The sequence below is a fragment of the Herpailurus yagouaroundi genome, unplaced genomic scaffold (assembly GCF_014898765.1).
Source record: "Herpailurus yagouaroundi ecotype Mexico unplaced genomic scaffold, PumYag 213, whole genome shotgun sequence".
Classification (NCBI taxonomy): domain Eukaryota; kingdom Metazoa; phylum Chordata; class Mammalia; order Carnivora; family Felidae; genus Herpailurus; species Herpailurus yagouaroundi.
Window position 1 is genome coordinate 11,109,520 of NW_024412444.1, and position 12,765 is coordinate 11,122,284.

Consider the following 12,765-nt stretch of genomic DNA (forward strand, 5'->3'; position numbering starts at 1 on the left):
CACCTATATAGTGTTATATACTGGTATAAGATTTCATGTGTGTGCAAGTATGACTAAAAAGCAAATTCTGGAAGAGTAAATGCCAGAATAAAATCTATAGTCAAATTACCTTACATAGGGGCTATCCCAGTTTAAACTCTCACCACCCTCAACAAGAGAATATCATCAAACTTGAGTTTTTGCTAATATAAGAGAATTTTTATTTCTCTTATTATGTAAAGTGTTAAGCATATTTTTATATATTTAAGAATGTTTTGTATTTCTTTGTGAAATGTTTGGTCTTATCATTGTCTATTTGTCTATTGAATTATTGATCTTTTTCTTACTGATTTCTAGGATATAATATATATAGATATTATTTATACATTAATATTGATTATATTAATATTTCTAAGACACATTAATTTCCCAGGGTATTATATTGTAAGTATATATATATATGTAATTCACATATATTAAAGACATTAGGCTTTTTCTATGTATGATGTATTTCACAAATATTTATTATTTGTTTTTTGACTTTATTTATCATGTATCTTGCCTTGCAGAAGCCTTTTTATTTGAATTTAGATTTATTGTTCCTGAAGTAAATGGAAAAGGAAGGTTTTTTATTTTTATGTAATCATCATTCTATTCCTTTTTTATTTTTATTTTTTTATTAAGTAATTTCTATGCCCAAAATGGAGCTTGAACCCATGACCTTGAGATCAAAAGTCGCATGCCCCAATGACTGAGCCAGCCAGGTGCCCCCATTCTTTTCCTTTGTCTACTGAATTTTAAATTATAGCTAGAAATGCTTTCCTCATTCCAAGATAATGTTTTCTTCTAGTACTTCCATAGTTTATTATTTGCTAACATTTTATTGAGGGTTTTTGGGGTTAAATTCAGGAGAGATGTTGGTCTTAACATTTTTGTAATGTCTTTGCCAGGTTTCAGTATCAGGATTATGATGTCCTTATGAAAGAAATTGGAGAGTTTTATGTTCTCTATTTTCTGAAAGAGTTTTCTATAAAATTGGTATTAATTATTTCTTTAAAAAATTTTTTTTTTCAACATTTATTTATTTTTGGGATAGAGAGAGACAGAGCATGAACAGGGGAGGGGCAGAGAGAGAGGGAGACACAGAATCGGAAACAGGCTCCAGGCTCTGAGCCATCAGCCCAGAGCCCGACGCAGGGCTCGAACTCACGGACCGCGAGATCGTGACCTGGTTGAAGTCGGACGCTTAACCGACTGCGCCACCCAGGTGCCCCGGTATTAATTATTTCTTAAATATTTTAGAGGCACATTCACCAGTGAAGTCATTGGATTTTCTTGTGGGAAAGGTTTTGAAAAGGATTCAATTTCTTTAATAGATATAGGGATATTCATATTTGTATTTAATTTTGTGTCAATTTTGATAAGTTGTATTTTCCAAAGAACTTTTCCATTTCTTCTAAGTTGTTGAATTTGTTACTATAAAGTTGCTCATAATATTTTTATTATCTTTTTAATGTCTGAAGAATCTGTATGGATAATTCCCTTTTCATTCCAATTCCAAATATTGTTAATTAATTTAAATTTTTTTTTCATTTTATTTTATTAAAATTTTTTTTCAAATATTTTAAATTTAATTTTAAAAAAAATTTTTAACGTTTATTTATTTTTGAGACAGAGAGAGACACAGCATGAACGGGGGAGGGGCAGAGAGAGAGGGAGACACAGAATTGGAAGCAGGCTCCAGGCTCTGAGCCATCAGCCCAGAGCCCGATGCAGGGCTCGAACTCGCGGACCGTGAGATCGTGTGACCTGATCTGAAGTCGGACGCTTAACCGACTGAGCCACCCAGGCGCCCCTAAATTTGATTTTTTTTTTAAATTTACGTCCAAGTTAGTTAGCATATATACAACAATGATTTCAGGAGTAGATTCCTTAATGCTCCTTACCCATTTAGCCCATCCCCCCTCCTACAACCCCTCCACTAACCCTCTGTTTGTTCTCCATATTTATGAGTCTCTTCTGTTTTGTCCCCTCCCTGTTTTTATATTATTTTCATTTCCTTTCCCTTATGTTCATCTGTTTTGTCCCTTAAAGTCCTCATATGAGTGAAGTCATATGATTTTTGTCTTTCTCTGACCGACTAATTTCACTTAGCATAATACCCCCCCAGTTCCATCCACATAGTTGCGAATGGCAAGATTTCATTCTTTTTGATTGCTGAGTAATACTCCATTGTATACATATACCACATCTTCTATATCCATTCATCCATCGATGGACATTTGGGCTCTTTCCATACGTTGGCTATTGTCAATAGTGCTGCTATAAACATTGGGGTACATGTGCCCCTTTGAAACAGCACACTTGTATCCCTTGGATAAATACCTAGTAGTGCAATTGCTGGGTCATAAGCTAGTTCTATTTTTAATTTTTTGAGGAACTTCCATGCTGTTTTCCAGAGTGGCTGCACCAGTTTGCATTCCCACCAGCAGTGCAAAAGAGATCCTCTTTCTCCACATCCTCACCAACATCTGTTGTTGCCTGAGTTGTTAATGTTAGCCATTCTGACAGGTGTGAGGTGGTATCTCCTTGTGGTTTTGATTTGTATTTCCCAGAGGATGAGTGATGTTGAGCATTTTTTCATGTGTCAGTTGGCCATCTGGATGTCTTCTTTGGAGAAGCAGCTATTCATGTCTTTTGCTCATTTCTTCACTGGATTATTTATTTTTGGGGTGTTGAGTTTGAGAAGTTCTTGATAGATTTTGGATACTAACCCTTTATCTGATATGTTATTTGCAAATATCTTCTCCCATTCTGTTGGTTGCCTTTCAGTTTTGCTGATTGTTTCCTTTGCTGTGCAGAAGCTTTTTATTTTGATGAGGTCCCAATAGTTCATTTTTGCTTTTGTTCCCCTTGCCTCTGGAGACGGGTTGAGTAAGAAGTTGCTGTGGCCAAGGTCAAAGAGGTTGTTGCCTGCTTTCTCCTCAAGGCTTTTGATGGCTTCCTGTCTTATGGTTAGGTCTTTCATCCATTTTGAGTTTATTTTTGTGTGTGGTGTAAGAAAGTGGTCTAGGATCATTTTTCTGCATGTCGCTGTCCAGTTTTCCCAGCACTATTTGCTGAAGAGACTGTTTTTATTCCATTAGATATTCTTCCTGGTTTGTCAAAGATTAGTTGGCCATATGTTTGTGGGTCCATTTCTGAGTTCTGTTTTCTGTTCCATTAATCTGAGTGTTCTTGTGGCAGTACTATACTGTCTTGATGATTACAGCTTTGTAATACAGCTTGGAGTCCTCCAAATGTTGTTAATTTAAATTTTCTCTCTTTTTTTTTTTCCTAATTTGCCTAGTAAGGAACTTAGTTACAGTTCATTGTTCACATTTAGCTTATATGATCCTTTTAAAATTTATCCTCATGATATTCTCATTTCTTTTCTTTTTTCTTTTTTTTAAGTTTATTTAAATATTTTGAGAGAGAGAGAGAGAGAGAGAGAGAGAGAGAGTTTATTTAAATATTTTGGTGTGTGACAAGAGGAGGGGCAGAGAGACAGGGAGAGATAGAGAATCCCAAGCAAGCTCTGTGCTGTCAGTGTGGAGCCCAACTTGGGGCTTGAACTCACAAACTGCAAGATCATGACCTGAGAAGAAACCAAGAGTTGGATGCTTGACAGACTGAGCCACCCAGGCACCCCTCTCCTTTCTTTTCTTATCACCACCGTCACATCATCATCATCTCTATCACCGTGGCATAGTGTCATCATCTCTGGAAGTCATCTTGAGATGGAAGATAAATAAACTGTCCCATATCACTAGTAGCATCACTATATTTTTCCTTGCTATTTTTTCTTACTCTTCCCAGCCTCTTAATGTTGGAAGTTCTTAGGGCTCAGTCATTGGTCCTTTTCTCTATCTACCTTAACTCTCTTGATGATCTCATCAGTCTCATCAAAAATATAGATGAGTTTATACATGATTATATGCTGGCAAATCCCAGATCTTTAACTGGTATCCCAGACTTCTCTAGCCAGTCCCAAGATTCATATATACAACCTCCTACTTGTAACCTTTCCTTGGATATCTAACTACGTGGCAAACTCAAAATTCACTCTCCCATTGCCATCGCCCTGGTCCACGTTAAATCATCTTTTACATGGATTTCTACAAAAAGGTCCTAATGGGTTTCCCTGTGTCTACCTTTGCCCCTACCTTCATCCCATCATCTGTTAAAAATAGAGCAACTAGAAAAATTAAGTCAGATCATGTTACTCCTCTCGTCAAAGTTCTGCAAAGCCTTCATGTTTTACTCAGATAAAAAGTTTACATAGCACTCCATAATCTGGCTCCTCTTTATCCCTCTAACTTCACTTGAACTTTTCTTTATTTCTCTGACCTTGCCTCCACCTTCTCTTGCCCCTCACAGCGGATGCCCCAGCCATACTGCCCCCCATTCTCATTTCTTAAGCCCTCCTGCCTGAGGGCCTGTGCTTCAGCTATTACCCCTGCCTACTGTTCTCTTCACTTACATATGCTCTTGTCTCATATCCTCCCCTCCTAAAATCTTTGTTCAAATTATCACCATATCCAGGAAGCCTTCCCTGAGCATCTTGCTTGATACCCCCACTGGTTCTGATTCTTATCCTGCTCTAATTTCCCTATTTTCTGTATCATTTATTACCCCTTAACATACCATATAATTACATCGTTATTGAGATATAAATAACATATAGCATTGTATTAGGTTCAGGAGTACAACATAATGATTTGATATTTGTATACATTGCAAAATGATCACCACAATAAGTCTAGTTGACATCCATTACCACACATAATGGCAAGATTTTTTTCTCGTGGTAAGAACTTTTAAAATCTACTCTTAGCAACTTTCAAATATACAGTATGGTACTATAGCCACCATGCTGTACGTTGTATCCCCAGAGCATATTTACTTTATCACTGGAAGTTTGTACAAAGGATATTTGTTTAGGGGCGCCTGGGTGGCGCAGTCGGTTGAGCGTCCGACCTCAGCCAGGTCACGATCTCGCGGTCCGGGAGTTCGAGCCCCGCGTCAGGCTCTGGGCTGATGGCTCGGAGCCTGGAGCCTGTTTCCGATTCTGTGTCACCCTCTCTCTCTGCCCCTCCCCCGTTCATGCTCTGTCTCTCTCTGTCCCAAAAATAAATAAACGTTGAAAAAAAAAAGGATATTTGTTTAATTTATTGATATATCATAATCACTAACAATGATGTAGATACTAAACAGTGTGGATGCTAAATAAGTATTTGTAAATGAATATAGAAAGTCAATAAGGAATTTCATATATGTACTTTTTGTTAATTCCTTCTAATCCTATTTTCCTTATATTCTTTCATCATGAGAGTTTTTAGGACCCTACTCCTACTATTACATGGAGTTAATATTTTTTCCCTTTTAAAATATGGACGCCTGGGTGGCTCAGTGGGTTAAGCATCCAACTCTTAATCTCGGCTCAGGTCACCATCTCACGGTTGGTGAGCGCACAAGGTCAAGCTCCTTGTGAGGCTCTATGCTGACAGTGGGAAGCCTGCTTGGGATTCTCTCATCTCCCTCTCTCTGCCCCTCTCCTGCTCATGCTCTCTCTCTCTCTCTCAAAATAAATAAGTAAAATTTAATAAAATAAACTCCACAGCAAAGGACTGTGATAGTTGATGATTACATATTTACTGGTAAATGGCAAAATCACAGAATAAAGACCGTGTAATGATTTGGTGGTGTTGTTCACTGTTGTATCTCCATGACTATAACTGAGCCTGACATATGCTAGGTCATTAAGACTTGTTGAGTATAGAGTTTGTTTCCTCTCCAGCCTCCTACTGAGGTACTGTCCATGCAGGCTGCCTATTCTACACTCAGCTCCTTCCAGCCTCTCACCTTCTGTGAGAGGATAAGGAATTATTATTATTATTATTATTATTATTATTATTATTTGATATGGAATGCTTCAGGGTGCCTGGCTGGCTCAGTTGGAAGAGCACAGAACTCTTGATCTCGGGGTCATGAGTTCAAGACACATGTTGGGTGTAGAGATTTACTAAATAAATAAATAACTTAAAAAATATGGAACACTGCACAAATTTGCGTGTCATCCGTGCACAGGGGCCGTGCTAATCTGCTCTGTATCGTTCCAGTTTTAGTATACGTGCTGCCGAAGTGTGCACGATAATGATTTTTTCTTTCTTTTTTTCTTTTTTTAAAAAAAAATGTTTATTTTTAAGAGAGAGAGACAGAGTGCTAGCAGGAGGGGGGGGGGTGGGCAGAGAGAGAAGGAGACACAGAATCCAAAGCGGAGGCTCCAGGTTCTGAGCTGTGAGTACAGAGCCTGATGTGAGACTTGAACTCCCGAGCTGTGAGATCGAGGTTGGACGCCTAACTGACTGAGGCACCCAGGTGCTCAATAATGAATTTTTAATAAAGCTAAATTTATTCACTTTGAGAGTATGTCCTTTCTATTTCATAGGTGTTAAAAATTCATTTATTTAACAAATACTTATTGAGCACCTGTTATGTTATACCAAGTTCCAATGAATGCTGGGGAATATAATGGTAAGCAAAAACACATGATGGTGATAAAAAATGGAAAGTCAAAAACAAAGTCCTTACTAATCAAAATGAAAAGTTGGATAATATGGGTGCCTTAGTTGGTTAAGCATCGGGCTTCAGCTCAGGTCATGACCTCCTGGTTGGTGAGTTTGAGCCCTGCATTGCGCTCTCAACTGACAGTGTGGAGCCCTCTTCAGATCCTCTGTCTCCTTCTCTCTCTGCACTTCCCCTGCTCTCCCTCTCTCAAAAGTAAATAAATATTTAAAAAAAGGAAAAGTTGGATAATCTATGATCTTCCAATTTAAAAAATTACCTAATTAAATTATTATTTGCAAAAAAATGTAGACATGACTGTCATACAAATATAAAAATAAACATGTGTCGGGCACCTTGGTGGCTCAGTCGGTTAAGCGTCTGACTTCGGCTCAGGTCTTGATCTCACAGTCTGTGAGTTCGAGGCCCGCATTGGGCTGCTGACAGGTCAGAGCCTGGGGCCTGCTTTGGATTCTGTGTTTCCCTCTCTCTTTGCCCCTCCCCCACGCATACTCTGTCTCTGTCTCTCTCAAAAACAAACACTAAAAAAATTTAGAAAAATACGGGGCGCCTGGGTGGCGCAGTCGGTTAAGCGTCCGGCTTCAGCCAGGTCACGATCTCGCGGTCCGTGAGTTCGAGCCCCGCGTCAGGCTCTGGGCTGATGGCTTGGAGCCTGTTTCTGATTCTGTGTCTCCCTCTCTCTCTGCCCCTCCCCCGTTCATGCTCTGTCTCTCTCTGTCCGAAAAATAAATAAAAACGTTGGAAAAAAATTAAAAAAAAATTTAGAAAAATAAACGTGTCAAATATTTTATTCTATTTATTAATTAATGAGAGAACCAGTTAGGTGGTAAGTCTGGTTCAAAGAGCATTTCAGGAGCTGAGTATTTGTGGGCAATTTAGTAAAGGAATGTTAAAAAAAGATTGCTAGTATTGATATAAAGCTGGTTAATGTCATACAGAATAAACCAAATAAACATATTTGGACTTACGTTTTTTTCAGATAGAATTATTTGCATCTCTACTGGACAAAAAAATGCAAGTTATAATTTTACAATGTCTGGGACTTTGAATAATAAACAATGAGTTGAACATAATACAGTCTTTAGTTACATTTTTCTCAGGTGGCCCTGTACCTGAGATGGCATTGAAAGGACACACCACCTACCTTTTTTTTTTTTGCTCCCCCTCGTCACACAAGTTTTAAATAATTTTTATTAACACCTGTTGTGAAACCAAAAATTGGGGGAACCCGTGCCCTATAATATGGTGCTGGAAACAAAGTTAGTGTTGGGTAATGTTGTTTGATTGCTTTCAACTTGAAAAAATATATTCTTATGTACTTATAATTTTATCATTAGCTTACAGTTTGTTACTAGCTTGTATTTTTTCAATAGATTATTGAGATATAATCCACATATCATAACATTTACTCTTTCAAGCATACAGTTCAGTGGCTTCTTAGAATATTCACAGTTTTGCAACCATCACCACTATCTAATTTTAGAACATCTTCATTATACCAGAAAGTTAGCCTGTAGCTAATAGCAGTCACTCCCCATTTCCTCCTCCTCCAAGACAATGGCAACTACTAATCCACTTTCTGTCTCTATGGATTTATCTATCCCAGACATTTCATATAAATGGAATCATATTATATGTGGCCTTTGTGACTGACTTCTCTCACTTAGCATGTTTTCATTGTTCTTCTGTGTTATAACATGTATCGTTCATTCTTTTTAAGTTTATTTATTTATTTTGAGAGTGAGGGAGATGTGGGGGTTGCAGAGAGAGAGGGAGAGAGAGAGAATGCCAAGCAGGCTCTGTGCTGTCAGTGCAGAGACTGACCCAGGGCTCAAACTTACGAACCATGAGATCATGACCTGAGCCCAAACCAAGAGTCAGAGGCTTAACCAAGTGAGCCATCCAGGCACCCCCCATTCTTTTTATTGATGAATAATATTTTACTGTATGGATGTACCACACTTTGTTTATCCATTCATCAGTTGATGGACATTTGCATTGTTGCACTTTTTAGCTCTTAGGAATAATGTCACTATGATTATGCATGTGCAAGTTTTTATGTGGACATATGTTTCACTCCTCTGGAGTATATACGTAGGAGTGAAAATTCTATATTTAACTTTTTGAGGAACTGCCAGACTATATTCCAAAGGGGCTTCACTGTTTTACATTTCCACCAGCAATGCACAGGAGTTCCAATGTGTCCACATCCTGATCAACACTTGTCTGTTGTTTTGAGTATAGCCATCCCAGTGGGATAAAGTGGTATCTCATTGTGGTTTGGATTTGTATTTATCTAATGACTAATGATGTTGAACATCTTTTACTGTGCTTATTGGCCATTTTTATATTTTCTTTAAAAATTAAAAAAAATTATTTATTTTTGAGAGAGTCAGAGACAGAGCATGAGTGGGGCAAGGGCAGAGAGAGAGAGGGAGACACAGAATCCAAAGCAGGCTCCAGGCTGAGCCCGATGCAGGGCTTGAACCCACGGACCACGAGATCATGACCTGAGCCGAAGCCAGACACTTAACTGGCTGAGCCACCGAAACACCCTAAAAATTTTTTTAAAAAATTTATTCATTTTTGAGAGTCAGAGAGAGACAGACCATGAGCGGGGGAGGGACAGAGAGAGAGGGAGACACAGAATCCAAAGCAGGCTCCAGGCTCTGAGCTGTCAGCACAGAGCCAGACGCAGGCCCTGAACCCACATACCGTGAGATCATGATGTGAGCTGAAGTCAGACACTTAACCAACTGAGCCACCCAGGCATCCCCGTTTTTATATTTTCGTTGGAAATGCATCTGTTTAAATCCTTTGCCCATTTTTAAATTGAGTGGTTATTTGTCTCTTATTTAATTGTAGTTTTTTTTTTGTATATTCTAGAGATAAGTCCCTTATTAAATATATGATTTAAAAAATTTGGGGGGCGCCTGGGTGGCTTGGTCGGTTAACGTCCGACTTCGGCTCAGGTCATGATCTCACAGTCCGTGACTTCGAGCCCCGCGTTGGGCTCTGTGTTGACAGCTCAGAGCCTGGAGCCTGTTTCGGATTCTGTGTCTCCCTCTCTCTCTGCTCCTCCCCTGTTCATGCTCTGTCTCTGTCTGTCTCAAAAAAATAAATAAACGTTAAAAAAAAATTAAAAAAAAAATTTGGGAACACCTGGGTGGCTCAGTCAGTTGAATGTCTGACTCTTGATTTTGGGCTGGGTCATGGGATCAAGCCCCACATCAGGCTCTGCACCGAACATAGAGCCTGCTTGGGATTCTCTCTCTCTCCCTCTGTTCCTCTCCCCTGCTTACACACATGCTCTCTCTCTACAATGGGGGTGGGGGGGAAGAAAAAAAATTTCTCCCATTTATTCTGTGGATTGTCTTTTATTATTTTATTTTTTTAATATATTTTAAGTATCAGGTTTTATTAAAAAGTGCATTTTGATTAATTTATGATCTAGGTAAGCTGTTAAGATATCAGTATACTCTCTGAGGCACCTGGGTGTATAAGTCTATTAGCGTCTGACTCTTGGTTTCAGCTCAGGTCATGATCTCATGGTTTTGTAAGTTCAAGCCCCATGTTGGGCTCTGCTCTGGCACCACAGAGCCTGCTTGGGATTCTCTCTCTCCCTCTGTCTGTGCCCCTCCCTCACTCACGCTGTCTCCCTCTCTCTCAAAATAAATAAATAAACTTAAAAAAATATAAAAAAAGATATCACTATACTCTCTGAAATAATAACTTCATAAATATTTAAAACAATTTTAAAAGCCTTTTTATTTCCTTCACCATTATTGTTTTACAATACACATATCACCTTGTGAATACAAAAAAAAAAAAACCCTCTGGATGATAATTCTGCTACATGTAAAATACAGAATATATATATATATATATACTTCTTTATTCTTAAAAACTATTTTGTTCTCCACACTGGCAAGTATAGAATAGAATACTCCCAAACATACTTATGTTAGGAGTAAAACTTAGAGTTATATGCAGTTTGTGCACAAATATATTTTAAAGAAATAGATCTCTGTTTGTTATTCACCAACAAAATTGTCATGAGAGTGTGGATAATTAATTTATAGCTTTCAAGTTTTAGTTAAGTGATCATTTTCAAAACTCTTTTTAAAAACAAAATATTGATGGCTGTTTTCATTGTGATCTGTGGATTGTCTTTTAGGTTTTTTTGATGATGTGTTTTGAAACACAAAAGTTTTAAATTCTGATGATGTCTCATTTATATATATTTTTTTCTTTTGTTGCTTTTGCTTTTGGAAGACATGAAATCTCTTAAAGATTTTCATTTAGTATGTCTTTAGAAAAATCTTTCTTCCATATTTTCTTTGGATAAGGACAACCCAGGAATGGCCCCTTTGTGTCTATGATATTGCTGTTCACAGCTTTTGTTGATAGACCTAGCACAAACTTGGGAAGAGTGTTGCGATATGCTGCATCTAGGACAGCAGCTCTTAGCTTTGCCTATCTTAGTTATGCTGTGCATTTTTTACTTGTGTACCATATTCTATTTGTCCCTAATATCTTGGAATTTTTCTGAGAAGTGGAGCAACAATGCAGTATCAACTTATTAAAATACATTTTAAACCTTAGGCACCTGGGGGGCTCAGTCAGTTGAGCATCGGACTTCAGCTCAGGTCATGATCTCACAGTTCCTGAGTTCAAGCACCGCATCAGGCTCACTGCTGTCAGCTGAGTCTCCTTCTGATCCTCTGTCCTCCTCTCTCTCTGCCCATCCCCCCCTTCTCTCTCTTTCTCTCTCAAATGAATAAAAATTAAAAACATTTTTTAAACATTAAAAAAAGGAGGCTGGCATTGCATTGAATCTTTAGGTTGACTTGGGAAGATCGCTGTCTTAACAATATTAATTCTTTCAATATGTGAGCAAGGAGTATTTTTACTTTTATTTAGTCTTCTTTAATTTCATTAACAAGTATTTGTAATTTTTAGTCTACAAACGTTGCATTTATTTTATCAAATTTACTCTCGAGTATTTTGTATTTCTTGATGCTATTGTACATGAGATTTTTTCCCTTACTTTCAATTTTGGGTTGTTTATTGCTAGTTTATACAAACACAAGTAATTTTTGTATGTTGATGTTGTATCCTGCAATCTTGCTGAACTCATCTATTAGTTTTAACAGTTCTTAAATAAATTCCTTTTTGGGGCACGTGGCTAGCTCAGTTGGTGGAACATATGACTCTTGAGGTCAGGGTTGTAAGTTTGAGCACCATATTGGGTGTAGAGATTACTGAAATATAGAATAACAAAAAGAAATGAATTCCATAGAATTTTCTATATACAAGATCGTGTAATCTGTAAATAGAGGTAATTTTATGTTTTTCTTTCCAATCTAATTGTCTTTTATTTATTTTTCTCACATAATTAGTGGCTTAGATATTGACATTAGAGTCTTACAGTTTAAAATTGTTGTTGTCCAGTTCACACAAATTGGCTTCTGCCTCTCAGAGAGAACACAATGTGGAAAGAGAAATAGGCTGTGAACAACTGGTTGTAGTACGAGGCAGAATAAGGCAATACATAGGTAGAGGATGGTAGCATCCTCTGAAAGAATAGGGCACGGAGCAGTTAATTTTGTCATTTGGAAAACAGGTAAGGCTTTACTAAGGAGGTGACCAGAAGTGCAAGTATAATTTTGTTGGGCTTTGAATTGGATTGGGAAGAGGAAAAGATAAGTATTCTTTCTTTACCTTTGTTAGCAAATTTTTATTATCCAATACTTGGAGAATATATGTTACATATATGTAAGCTATGAAGAAAATGAACACCCATGAACCGTCCCCTCTTCTTTAAAATTAAAAGATCATCAATACTCTTGCATCCTTCTATGTGATCCTTCCCTATTTTAAGCCCTTTAATCTCCCTTGAAGATAAGTGTGTCATAAATTCTGTTTGTATTTCTCTTTTTTGTTGTTAATTCACATTTGTATGTAACAATTTATAAAAACATATCATCTGTATGTAGTCTTCTGTGACTTGATTTTCTTCACTTAACATTATGTTTCTAAAACTCATCCATGTCTTGGGAATGACTGTAGTCGTTCATTTTCACTGCTATATATTATTGCTTACTTATCTAATTTATTGATTTTCCTACTTAGAGTCATATGAACAAAAAATCCCTG

The 12,765-nt window shown here is 37.5% G+C and overlaps 1 protein-coding gene and 1 non-coding gene across 7 annotated transcripts in view; one reads left to right on the top strand and one right to left on the bottom strand.

Moving 5' to 3' along the window:
* The window catches only part of DNAH12 (dynein axonemal heavy chain 12), a 218,839-nt gene that overhangs the window by 36,273 nt on the left and 169,801 nt on the right, over positions 1 to 12,765 (top strand). The gene's annotated exons all lie outside the window — the stretch shown is intronic.
* LOC121016920 (U6 spliceosomal RNA) lies at positions 6,064 to 6,170 on the bottom strand. Its single transcript, XR_005784532.1, has one exon. It is a non-coding gene; the product is annotated as a U6 spliceosomal RNA (small nuclear RNA).